The 13,321-nt window shown below is 45.3% G+C and overlaps 1 long non-coding RNA gene across 1 annotated transcript; it reads right to left on the reverse strand.

Annotated features, from left to right (window-relative positions):
• Positions 1–1,918: 1,918 nt before the first annotated feature.
• Positions 1,919–9,866, reverse strand: LOC309651688. The gene is made up of 2 exons (XR_014258320.1): positions 8,346–9,866; positions 1,919–1,996 (listed from the first exon to the last, which is right to left on the reverse strand). It is a non-coding gene; the product is annotated as an uncharacterized lncRNA (long non-coding RNA).
• Between the last annotated feature and the right edge of the window lie 3,455 nt (positions 9,867–13,321).

Here is a 13,321-nt window from a genome sequence, read left to right on the forward strand (position 1 = left end):
GGAATAATGAGGTCTGGCCTAAAAGAATCCACGATATTGATGAATACACATTTTAATATTGCAAACTTTCCAATCAGTGAACCGTAACAAGAACCCTGGATTGGCTGGACATTTTTTGTTCACGCTCATAAAAAGGCAAAGTTTCGTGCCAAAGACAATGCATGAAATATTGTCGTGTCCATGGAGGTTTATATCCAGTCCTAACCATGAATTTCCAGCACGAGGCCTGTGAAGCAACGGAAGACATCAAATCATTCCATCAGTCATTATTGTTAGCAGAGTGCTACCCAAGGCGGGGGAAGTAGTCTTTATTTTGTTCTTCTTTTGAATAGGTATTATCTGCAAAATTCAAAGGGCATGGATATGTGATTTCTCAACAAGGGTTGAGATGATAAGAGTTTTCTGCTTTATCCACCGTTCGCCAAGAAAAAAAAAAAAATGCAGGCGTTTTGGCACCTGTAGCTTCTCGCTGCAAAGACACACAGCATGAGCCCTCCTCTTGTCTCCTCAAGTTCAGGCCAAGGCCTGGGCCTCCTTGGTCCACCGAGTCGAAGCTCACCTTTCGTTAGTGACCTTGACCCTATGACACTGGGAAGAGTCAGGACTGGGCGGAGTTTTGATGGGCCGTGGAATCAGGATAAACGTACATTCCAGGCTGTCTAAAGTAGAATTCTTAACATCTTGAAGACCTTTCTCAGGTGTCCTGAGGCACCCCTTCCACATCACCCAAGGCCTGTTCTGATACATTCAACACAACCGCTTTCTGCCAGGCTCTCTTTGTTTTTCTCATTAATTTCCTTACATAAATGAATCAATGAACAAATGATAAAAACAACCGTAACAACGAAAACAACCCAAACAATCCAACCAGAAAAGCTATGGCAGTTAAAAACGCCGAGGAGATGGTGTCTTTTTCCTTTTTATGTTTTTTTTTTTAAATAAATTTATTTGTTTATTTTTGGCTGCATTGCATCTTCGTTGCTGCGAGCAGGCTTTTCTCTAGTTGCAGTGAGCAGGGGCTACTCTTCATTGCAGTGCGCAGGCTTTTTATTGCAGTGGCTTCTCTTGTTGCGGACCATGGGCTCTAGGCGCACGGGCTTCAGTAGTTGTGGCACGAGGGCTCAGTAGTTGTGGCTCGCAGGCTCAGCAGTTGTGGCGCATGGGCTTACTTGCTCCGCGGCATGTGGGATCTTCCCGGACCAGGGCTCGAACCCGTGTCCCCTGCATTGGCAGGCGGATTCTTAACAACTGCGCCGCCAGGGAAGCCCCCTTATTATGTTTATTCCTGTTCCACATCAGGCCCCGGGTGAATTTTTCCCCACTGCAGTCAAAATGTATAATGACAATCTTATGTATGACAGGAGACGTGTTTTTGTTTTAAAACAACTGATGGAGATGCAAGATGGGAAACGACAAGAAAGTGCGATTTGGGGGTAGGGGTTGTGATGGGGGAGGGGGTAGGATGCTGGCAAAGGAGAACAGCATTTTCTTTATTAAAAGTTGGAATCCATCCTTTACTCGTGGAGCAAGGGAAGAAAAGCATCCAGGAAGAACGCTGGGGTAGGGACATGGCATAATGACAGTACTCTGAGGTCTGGACAAGGGGGCTTGGGTTGCCCTGAACTGCTTCCAATTGGGCTGTCTCAGAAGGGACCATGTGCACGAAGGTGCAGAGACAGTGTGAACAGAGGAGAAACGTGAACTCCATTCCCCAACCCACCTCTCCCTGGGTGACATCTCTGGTCAGCTCAATAGGAATCTATGAGCCCCTAGAGGTCCGCCCTTGACATGATGCCTCCCAGTCCTGGTAGAGAATTAAAGCCAGACACCCTGGGAATTGCGGGAGAACAGGAAAGCTTGTACAGGTGGCTCATTCCCTGTGGGTTTAGGGAAGAGAAATAAAATGTTCTCACCTGTGTTTGAGGAGCAGCCCCTCTCCTCTGGCCAACCACTGGAAGTTGTAATCTTCTCCTTAGAGCTGTTCCTCCCTGAAAGTCTGGAGGGAAAATGACAGAAGATGAAGCCTTACCAGGAGAGGAGAAACGGAGAGCAAAAATCAAGAATGCTCCAGAAAGCAGGGGAATGGAAGAACTTGTAGAGAAAGAAGCTATTGTGTCCATGGTAAGAGTGAATTTTTAAAAAGTCTCTCATAGAAAAACAGATTTACGGTTACCAGAGGGGGAAGGGGGTGGAAGAGGGATAAATTAGGAGTTTGGGATTAACGGATACACACTACTATATATAAAATAGATAAACAACAGTGTCCTACTGTATAGCACAGGGGACTATATTCAATATTCTGTAATAAATTATAATGGAAAAGAAAAAAAAAGTCTCAGGAGGTGGTGACAGGACCCAGGGCTTGTGGGAAAGAATTAGGGTACTGCTGGAACATCATTTTAGGATTTTTTTGGGGGGAGGGGCAGGGTTGGGGGGTCCCAAGTGTGATGGAAAGGATTAACCAGAAGCAGCTAATTACAGTGAAGGATTTTTTTTTTTTAAACTTTGGGTTTGTTTGTTTGTTTATTTATTTATTTATTTATTTATTTATTTATTTATTTATTTATTTATGGCTGTGTTGGGTCTTCGTTTCTGTGCGAGGGCTTCCTCTAGTTGCGGCAAGCGGGGGCCACTCTTCATCGCGGTGTGCGGGCCTCTCATTATCGTGGCCTCTCTTGTTGGCGGAGCACAGGCTCCAGACGCGCAGGCTCAGTAATTGAGCAACGGGCCTAGTTGCTCCGCGGCCTGTGGGATCTTCCCAGACCAGGGCTCGAACCCGTGTCCCCTGCATTGGCAGGCAGATTCTCAACCCCAGTGAAGGATTTTTGACTATTTCTCTCCTTGGTTTTTGGACATGATTATGTTGATATGGGAGCCATCAGACCATTGGATTAATTCAACCAGCTTGTCTTTTCCGAGATAGGCAGCCATACAGCCCTGGGTGACAAAGGCAACGAGCCCAGGTCTGCCAGGCTTTGCGCCCAGGAGCCTGCCCACGCCCAGTGGCAGGGCTGAGCTGCTCCCCACCCTTCGGCTCAGACCTGGACAGGACGGGTAGTTAAAGTACTCGGTCAGCTCCTTCCTCAGGGGCACAAATGCAGACCTTCTCAGAACACCCCGTGCTCCCCACAGCCACCTTGCAAGCAAAGCAGGACACTGGTTTCCTAAACCCCAGTATATTTTGCCAAATAAGAGTGTTAATAGCCCTCCCTCCACCTCTCTGAATGAACTGGATTACTTAAAGCATCTTTTCGGAGACGTCAGCAGTTTAATAGAGGCAATGAGTCAGGGCTGCCCTGTGTTTTATTTTTCTGCCAGTATTTAGTTAATTAAAGATGCAAATTAAAACACCTTAATTTATGTAATATCAATACCAACGCCTGAAAACATTTGGCATAACTGCTCTGGCACGTCCTTTACATAAACTCTTCAGAGCAGTGCTAATAAAAATGAAAAAGGTTGTAAATCACATATAATTTATTCATCTTCTGTATGGTACGAAAGCATATGCCAAAATCAAGTTATTTATGAGCACGTCCTAACAATAGGCATTTTTGTTGGCTGCAAATGACAAAAAAAGTTTTTTCTGACGGATGTGTGTTTTAATTTGGAAATGTCTCAGGGCGCCTCTATTTTCTGGGCTCTGATCTCTAAAATTTATATTTTTGCACCCAGAAAAAATTAGATTCATATACTGAAAAACATATAGAGCCTAAAAACATGATGGCATCGACTGAGAAAGTCACCTGCAACCATCTGTGTGTAGATAGATGTATACACCATACGTCCTATGGAGTATAAATCTTCAGGTGAGGAAAAAAGGGTGGTGATTTATATCTTGTTTCCTAAATATTCCATTATGAGGATTATCTCACAGGAGGCTCGGATACAGATGACGTTGGAAGGGATTTGGTGTGTGGCTGCTTTTTGGGAAGCCTTAGAGATGAACTGCGTGTATGTGAATGGAGAGCCAAACACCAATCTTCGCCTTTCCCCTCCTTTGCTGATATATCTTTCTTGGTCTGGTGGATCAGAGCCTAGAGTACATTTTATTCCGTCCTGGAGGAAGGACAGTGGGCTCCATTCAGGGGTACCGAGGGATGGCGTGCTCTCTCTGTGCCCCATGGAAAAGCTCCCTAATGCAATGATCTTTTGAAACTTGCTTCTTCACCACTCTACTCAAACAGGTCTCAGGGCATGTAGGAGAGTGGACAGAAGTTCTAGAAAAACCCTCTCCATCCTGAAAAATCCAAGCAAATTCATAAATACAATCCTCTAGCCAGCTTGTGGCTTCCCTACGTGGGAGGGAAGAACCCAGTACAATACTATGCCTTGCTTTATTCATTATCTTTCTGTTTTTCTTTATCTGTTAACCATTTTGAGCTACCAGTTAGCTAGACCTGCACCAAGGTGCCCAGAACTCACAGGAGCTCCACCAGATATTTTAAATTTTAAAGGAAATACATCTCTCAGATACCACACTAACTAGCCCAAGATGGTTAACAATTTCAACATTAAACTGAGTTACATTCAGTTTGATGATGTCAATCCTTGGGAACTTGGGTATTCATTGTCTTTTAACATGAGCATTACAAGCTTGGTAGAAGAGGTAGCATATCAGGGTTCCTCACTTGGGGAAATGATGCAGAAGTGGCAAGTGGCATCTTTCTGTGATCTTAACAGCCATGGGTCCTGAGCTGCCACTAGCGTTGTGGGGAGACTGCTACAAAACTTCAAATGAAATATCTTCTGAAGTCTCCCCTTCTGATACTAGAAACAATGATGAACCTTTTACATTGGTTCCAACTGGAGCTAATGGGATGCCCTCCCTTGCCTCAGACTCATTGTAATAGTGAGTGAGAAACTCACACTCTTTCAAATAGATGCTTTTTCTTGGGTGGGGGGGTTACCAAGCAGAGCCAGAGAATGTCATAGAAAAGTTAACCACCCTCTCATATCCTCCCAAAGTCCCCTCTACCCCCTCTGACCCATAGTGTCTCGCTGGGTCATGGGAAAAAAGAGTCTGGTGTGGCAGACAACCTAACTCCAGAGGCCAGCTGAGATCTACATCTTGTGAGGATACACGGCATCACAGTTCCTCAGCGGTAGGATTGGAGGGTGGGCTGTGAGCACTTCCTTGAGGTGTCAGTGCTGAGCCTATGTGTCCTTGTGTGTGATCGTGGACATTTTCTCTCTCCCTTTTTCTTGCTGCGTGTCATCCTTAAAAACTAACTTTTACCTTTATACTTATTTGAACCCCTCCTGCATCCTTAAAAGATTTGAGGTCCCTTACAATTCAAAATGCAGTTACAGTAAAACCTGAAGCCATTAGCAGAAAAGTAACAAGATCAGAGCCAAGGACAAAGGAGGAAGGGGGAGGAAGAAGCAGAGTAATTACACCAGAGGGGGAAAAACTTAGATTTAGGAAAGCTAATGCAACTGAGAACAAAACCCAGCTCCCAGCTCCCTGGCAGCTTGGTGGGTGGGGGCCAGCTATTGTAATAACTGTGGATTATCGCACCTCCAGGGCAGGTTGAAATGCCTGCTGGGAGCTCACTGCCCTGTGAGCCTGGCCAGCTACTGCATCTCTCGGAATCTCTGCTTCCTCATCTATAAAATGAGGATTAACTCGCCCATCATAGGGGTCTTCCGAGAATACAATTCAATGACGAGAACAGTAGCTCACTTAGCGTGGACTGTGCAGTCTCTCTTCTAAGTGTTTTGCATGGACATATTTCATCAATTCTAAGATGCATTTTTTTTCTCATTTTTAACATCTGACATTGATTTTTAAAAAAAGCATTTAGCACAGATTATTTTGCAGCATTTCTTCTTTCTTTGTTGGACCTGAAATAATGGCATAATGTAGATGATTAGATGAAATGTGTTATTAACTCATTCAATCCTCACAATAACTTTATGAGATAGGGGCTGTTTTTGTCTCATTTTACAGATGAGGAAACTGAGGCAATAGAACTTAAAAAAAAATCTATTTATTTATATGGCTGCACCGGGTCTTAGTTGCGGCATGTGGGATCTTCGTTGCAGCATTTGGGCTCTTAGTTGCAGTGTGCATGTGGGATGTAGTTCCCTGACCAGGGATTGAACCTGGGCCCCCTGCACTGGGAGCGTGGAGTCTTAACCACTGGACCACTCCCAACAGAACCTTTAAATGACTTTTCTAAGGGCCATGGATGGCAAACAGTGGAACTGGGAATGTGTCCTAGGCTGTTTGACTCTACCTCCACACCATACTGCCCTTCACCAAGTAGTTCAGCAACAATCATTTTGACAAAAATTTCACTGTTATGTACTGGAAATTTATTTGTCTGGTCCCTCTTATCGGCTGTGTTTTCCAAATGCTCTATTGTTACATTAAGTAATGCTGATATTAATATTATTATTATTATTTAAAAAAATAAATTTATTTATTTATTTTTGGCTGTGTTGGGTCTTCATTGCCGTACACAGGCTTTCTCTAGTTGCGGTGAGCAGGGGCTACTCTTCGTTGCGGTGCGCGGGCTTCTCATTGCGGTGGCTTCTCTTGTTGCAGAGCACGGGCTCTAGGTGCACCGGCTTCAGTAGTTGTGGCATGCGGGCTCAGTAGTTGTGGCTCGTGGGCTCAGTAGTTGTGGCTCACAGGCTCTAGAGCACAGGCTCAGTAGTTGTGGCGCACGGGCTTAGTTGCTCCACGGCATGTGGGATCTTCCCGGACCAGGGCTTGAACCCGTGTCCCCTGCATTGGCAGGTGGATTCTTAACCGGTGCACCACCAGGGCAGCCCTGATATTAATATTATTATTACACATGTATTTGCACAAATGTTCCTCAACACCTGTTTACTGTCATTTGACTTTGCTTGTGAAATATATAAAGATAAATTATGTAGACAAATTTATCCATCATTTCCATTATGACTCCTGGGCCCTGATTTTTATGCTTTAGAAGGTCTCCACTCTGAAATTACAGAATGAAATGATTCATCCGTGAAAAAAATATTTCACTGTTAATAAAATTACTGTGTGATCCAGCAATTCCACTCTTGGGTGTATATCTGAAGAAAATGAAAACACTAATTCGAAAATATACATGCACCCCAATGTTCCTAGAAGCACTATTCACAATAGCTAAGATATGGAAGCAACCTAAGTGTCCATCTACAGATGAAAGGATGAAGGAGATGTGGTATATACATACAATGGACTGTTACTCAGCCATAAAAAAGAATGAAATCTTTCCATTTGTAACAACGTGGATGGACTTAGAGGGTATTAGCCTTAGTGAAATAAGTCAGACAGAGAAAGACAAATACTGTATGTATCATGTATATATGAAATCTAAAAAATAAAACAAATGAATGTATGTAACAAAGCAGAAACAGACTCACCTATACAGCGAACAAACTAATGGTTACCAGTGGGGAGAGGGAAGTGGGGAGGGGCAAGCGAGGGGCAGGGGATTAAGAGGTACAAACTCCTATGTATTTATACATTAATATATATGTATTTATACATTAATAAGCTACAAGGATATATTGTACAGCACAGGGAATATAGCTAATATTTTATAATAACTTTAAATGGAGTATAATCTGTAAAAATATTGAATCACTATGTTGTACACCTGAAACTAATATAATATTGTAAATCAACTATAATTAAAAAAATTTCACTGTCGGATACTGGGAATATAAGATGAAAAGACATGTACTTGCCCATGAACTCCAGTGAGGGGACCAACATGTAAACAGATCATTATATTTCAGGACACTAAGTGCAATCAGTGGAACGATATCCAAGGCGTAGAGGCAGAGAAGGGAGGGATGATTAGTTGCTCAAAAGCCTCTGCCCTAGGGCTTGGCTCTGTAGTAGAAACTGCCCCTCCAGCAGGTCAGGAGAGACATGCGTGTTCTTGGCTCTGAGAGGAGTCTGTGGGGTGGACCTTCAAATGATAGGTGACAAGTTCCAACAGCAGAGAACCAAACGCACGGGCGCTCCACCAGTGGCCATTTCGTACGTGGATGCTGGCTGAGCCCTGCGGGCAGCAGATCTTAAGCGAGCAGCATCAAGCTCTCAGGCGAGGCTTGGAAGTGGCCTTGGGGGCAGAGACACAGGGAGAGGCTCGGCCTCTCAGCGCTAGGGCCGGAGGCTCTGTCCCCGGATGCCCAATCCCGGAGGGTGGGGAGCTGGGGGAGGACCTGGAAGAGGCGAAAAACAAAAAAGAGAAACAGGAAGGAAACACCTGTTTGGAGTAAGAAATTGCAGCTTCCAAAGGAATGGGACAGTAGTCTCTGGGCTACGATGGTGAGAGGCAGAGAAGGAAGGAGCAGGCTTGGTGGGAGGATACCTGAGATTGAGAGCTGATTCCGCCTCTTGGGACATGTTGTCCTTGGAGTGTCAATTTTATCCTCTGTCTAATGGGCATAACAACTTTGCACTTACTACCTCACACGGTGGTTAAAAGACCAATTAAGATAATATATGCGAAAATACTTTCCAAACTCCACAATGCTATGCAAATATGAGTTACTACTGTTGTCTTTCTAGCCAGGTACCTGCTCTTTCACTTCCTGGCTCTATGATCTTGGACCAGTTACTACAGGGGAAGAAGAGATGCACAGGGAACATGGCTTCCCATGGTAACTGAAGCAGCTTGACTTAGAACTTGAAGCTCCTCCTGGCTGGGGGGGTCTCACTGGACCCCTGACCTAGTGAGGAAGCCTGGGGGCTACAGGGGACCCCCTCTAGAGTTCAAAGGACTCTGCCCCATGGGTGGGGATGGGATCGTAGCCTTCAGTACTCATTGCCCCCACTCCTTCGACCCCCCCCGCCCAGCCGCAGCAAGTGAGCTGACATCGGGAGAGCGCTTTGGGCACATCTTCTTCCGCGAATAAGGAAAGTTCAGCAGCCCAGACATCAGGACTAAACAGAACAAACTAACAAAAACAAAGCAAATCCATTCAGACAGAACTTCCCTGATAAAGCCTATTTTCTAAAATTTCAAACAGGATGAAGCCTCTATTATTAAAGCCTATTCTAGACCCAACAAGAGTGGGGTAGAAACCCCACTGGACCCGAGTCCCTGCCCTTAGCCACAGCGGTGGTCGGCAGCCCTGTTCATCGCAGCGCAGCCCACAGCGGGGATGGGCCCAAAGGTGCTCGCGACTGACGCCTCGCCGCCCGCAGCAGGAAGAGAGGGGAAGAGTGCTGTCCACGCGGAGGCGGGGCTGGTGCCGACAGGCCGCTCCGGGGACAGCAGAAGCCGACTCCTCCCCTTCTGGCCTTTCCCGAGAAGAAGGAATGAGGAAGTGGGAGGGGAAAGAGGCGGAGTAGGAAGAGGCCAAGAGCTGGGGAGGGCAAAGCAAAGAGAGGGGCTGAACGAGAGGGAGGGAGTGAGGAGAAGGAGGAAGAGGTGAGTGAAGAGAGCTGGGCCAGCAGAAGTCAGAAGAACGGACGTAGCGGTCCGCAGGCTGAGCTCCTGGCATCCCCGCCCCGCCCCCTGGGTCCTCTGGAGGCGTCTCAGCATCGCCGACTCCCCTCCGGTCCTCATCCTCCAGGGAGAAGGGCCCTTCCGAGCAGGGCCTGCCTTCCTTGGCAGCAGACAAAAGGCCATTTCTGAGTTGCACAGAAAAACGTGTTACTTTGCCAGAGGGGCCGGGTCAGGGCTGCCCGGCCCAATCCTAGGCCGAGGGGATCGTGGGCAGAGGGGGGCTGTCAGTCACCGGGAGCCCTCCGTGAAAGGGGCCCCTTGTCAATTTCCCCTGCCTTTGAAGTGCCTGGGATGGAGGTGCTCAATTAAAAGCCCATCAGTCTGTAAGTAAATCAACGCCTATCAGGCTTGTCACATCAAACAAACGATTATTACCCCAGCCCGCCCACCCCATTAATCTGGCTGTTCCTTCTTGACGGCTCAGGGTCAGGGCACCGTAAATCCTGTACTGGATTGTAGCCACCTGGATCGGGATGAAAGCGCCGGCGCCACGAGCGCCGCACTCAGGCGTTTCCCAGGGTCTCCCGGAGGATGGTGGACCAAGTTCAGGGGCAGAAAACGATGCACGGACACTCGGCGATGCGAAGAGGTCTGGAGCTGGGCAGAGAGAGACGCATAGAGATAGAGGCAGAAAGAAACTGAAGGAAACCAAAAAGAGGCGGGGAGAAGCAGCCCGAGAAAACAGACCAAGGTAGAAATAATTGGAAGACACGCAAAGTGGTTGAGACAGTTGCCATAAAAGCTCACCCAGAGGGTTGAGAATGAATAGATGCTTCTAGAAGACAAGGAGGCATCCGGAGGAAACTTCTCAGTCACTGGGTTCTAGGTCACAGTGTCAGAAACCGATCCAGGTTCGGTTGCTCCCATCCCCACGGCAGTCTCCAAATGCCCCTTAGCCAAGGGAATGGTGGTGCTTTGCTGAGTGATGCCTGGTATTGGACATCTAGATACGTGATGGCCAGAACTGGATTTTCTGCAATAAAAGGATCTGAACAGACAAACTGGACTGAGTGTCAGGTTGTGATGTGCTGCTAAGCGAGGCCCTAAGAACCACTTCATTCTGGGGCATTTCTCCCAGGCTCTGTGGGCTGCTTTGTAGGTTCTTTCTGCTTCTGGGATCAAGCTCTGGCTTTCCCCCCGGGGCAGACCCGAAGGAGGAGGGGGAGGGAGAAGAGGAGACAGAACAGCTGTATTTTGGGCTTGCAGGAGGGGCTGGGTAAGAGGTGAAGGACGGGGGAGGAGGGAGGAAGGAGGGTTAGTATCCAGTTTGGAGGAACAAGGCATGCTATTTACGGGAAGGAAAGAACAGTCTTTCCCCAGACATCTGTTCCAGAGGTGCCCCAAGGCATAGCTCGCCCTGACTCGTGATGTTTCATACCTAAAAAGGGCCGTCACATGCCTTCCCCATTGCTAGAGGAATAATTCCCAAAAGAGAACAAGAGATGGAGGTGGAGCAGGGGAGACTGAGGGAGGGGACTTTCTCCCCTCTCCCACCACGGAGCTGGAGGCCCAGCCCGAGAGCTTGTGGTGACTTCTTACGAGACAAAGAAAGAACATTCTAAAGAAAGAGACTGGACCTCTATCTTACACCATACACAAAAATCAACTCAAACTGGATTGAGGAATTGAACATGGTACAAACTACTAGGTATAAAATAAATAATCTACAAGGATGTATTGTACAGCACAGGGACTATAGCCAATATTTTATAATAAGTTAAAATGGAGTGTAATCTATAAAAATATTGAATCACTGTGTTGTTCACCTGAAACTAATATAATATTGTAAATCAACTATATTTCAATTTAAAAAAAAAAAAGATTTGAACTTAAGGCCTGAAGCTGTAAAACTCCTAGGAAAAAACCTAGGTGGTAAACTCCTGGACATCAGTCTTGGTGATGATTTGCTGGGTTTGACACCAAAAGTAAAGGCAACAAAGGCAAAAATAAACAAGTGGGACTACATCAAACTAAAAAGCTTCTGCACAGCGAAGGGAATCATCAACAAAATGAAAAAGCAACCCACAGAATGGGGGGAAATACTTGCAAATCATATATCTGATAATGGGTTAATATCCAAAATATATAAAGAATTCATACAACTCAATAGCAAAAACTCAAACAGTCCAATTTAAAGAATAGGCAGAGGAACTGAATAGACATTTTTCCAAAGAAGACAAACAAATGTCCAACAGGTACAGGAAAAGGTGCTCAATATCACTAATCATCAGGGAAATGCAAATCAAAACCACAATGAAATATCCCGTTAAGAATGGCTGTCATCGAAATGACGATATCAGTATTATGTGATAAACTATATGGGGAAAGAATCTGAAAAAGGATAAACATATGTATATGTATAACTGAATCACTTTGCTGTACACCTGAAACTAACACAACATTGTAAATCAATTATAATCCAATAAAATTAAAAGAAAAAAGACAAGAGATAAGTGCTGGCCAGGGTGTGGAAAAAAGGGAACCTTTGTTCACTGTTAGTGAGAATTAAATTGGTGCAGCTACTATGGAAAACAGTATGGAGGTTCCACAAAAGTTAAAAATAGAACTACCATACGATCCAGCAATTCCACTTCTGGGTATATATCTGAAGGAAATGAAAACCGGCTCTCCAAGAGATACCTGCATTCTCGTGTTCATTGCAGCATTATTCACCGTAGCCAAGATAGGGAAACCACCTAAGTGTCCATCAGTGGATGAATGGATAAAGAATATATGATATCTATATCTATATATTTATAATTATATGATATATATGTATATGTACAACTCAATAAATTACAATTACAACTCAATAAAGCTGGGGGAGGGGAAGAAAATTCTTGAAGATGCTCAAGACATTTACACTCATCCCCATCCTCCCCCAGACTGCATGATAGGAAGTGCTCGCTGCAAATCCCAAAGACAGGCCACCACCACCATGGCCACAGGCTTGGGCCAGGGGGCAGGGTTTTCTCCCAAACCAGCTGCCCATGGCTGTAATTGTAAACTCTTCATTCTGTGATCAAGACCCAGCAGTACAGCAGCAAAGTACAGCAGCAAATTCCTTCTTCCTTTGAGTTGATAGACATGTTCACCCATCCCAAGTGTCAGTGAGACCTTTCACACAGATGAGGAATTGGATGTGGACACCTTACAGTGTGGGAGAATTACCTGTCTTTCATATTTTCATTCATTCAACCAAAATTTGGTATTTAGTATTTACTAACTTACAGGCCCTTTTCTAAGTCCCTGGAATACAGCAGTGAATTTGATGGGCAAGGTCAAGGGATATGTGGGCACTTTTTACAGAGAACTGGAATGTTCGACCTCATCTTTATTTATATCATGTATGCCCTCATCACACAGATATTTGCTGAGCATCTATTATGTCTATGTAATGTGGACCACAAGGAGGCAAGGAAGAATCAGAAACAAATCCTATCCCCCCAGAGGAGAGGTAAGACATACATCATGAATAAATCGAGTGCATAGTTTAAAGTGGTAGATGCCATAAGCCAGGAAAGAAGAGGAAAAAGTTCAGAGAGAAAAAATAATTTGTCCAGGTTACTTTTTTCTTAGGGAGGGTCTGGAATGAAGACACATGTTAATCGTTCCATCATGGCAACTTTCAAATTTACTCTGTAATATAGTACAGTGTGGGCTTAACGTTTATTGCTATTGTTACTGGTGGTAATGACAATGTAATTTGTTGTTGTAACTGAGGACACATCACCACACCCCTTCTTTAGGAGGCGGGTGTTATGAAACTCTGGAATTCCATTTCAGGCCTTGTCAGGAGTTGGGTATGGTTGAGAACTCCCAGAAATTGGAGA

This window comes from Balaenoptera physalus (genome assembly GCF_965194825.1).
Source record: "Balaenoptera physalus genome assembly, chromosome: 21".
NCBI classification, from domain to species: domain Eukaryota; kingdom Metazoa; phylum Chordata; class Mammalia; order Artiodactyla; family Balaenopteridae; genus Balaenoptera; species Balaenoptera physalus.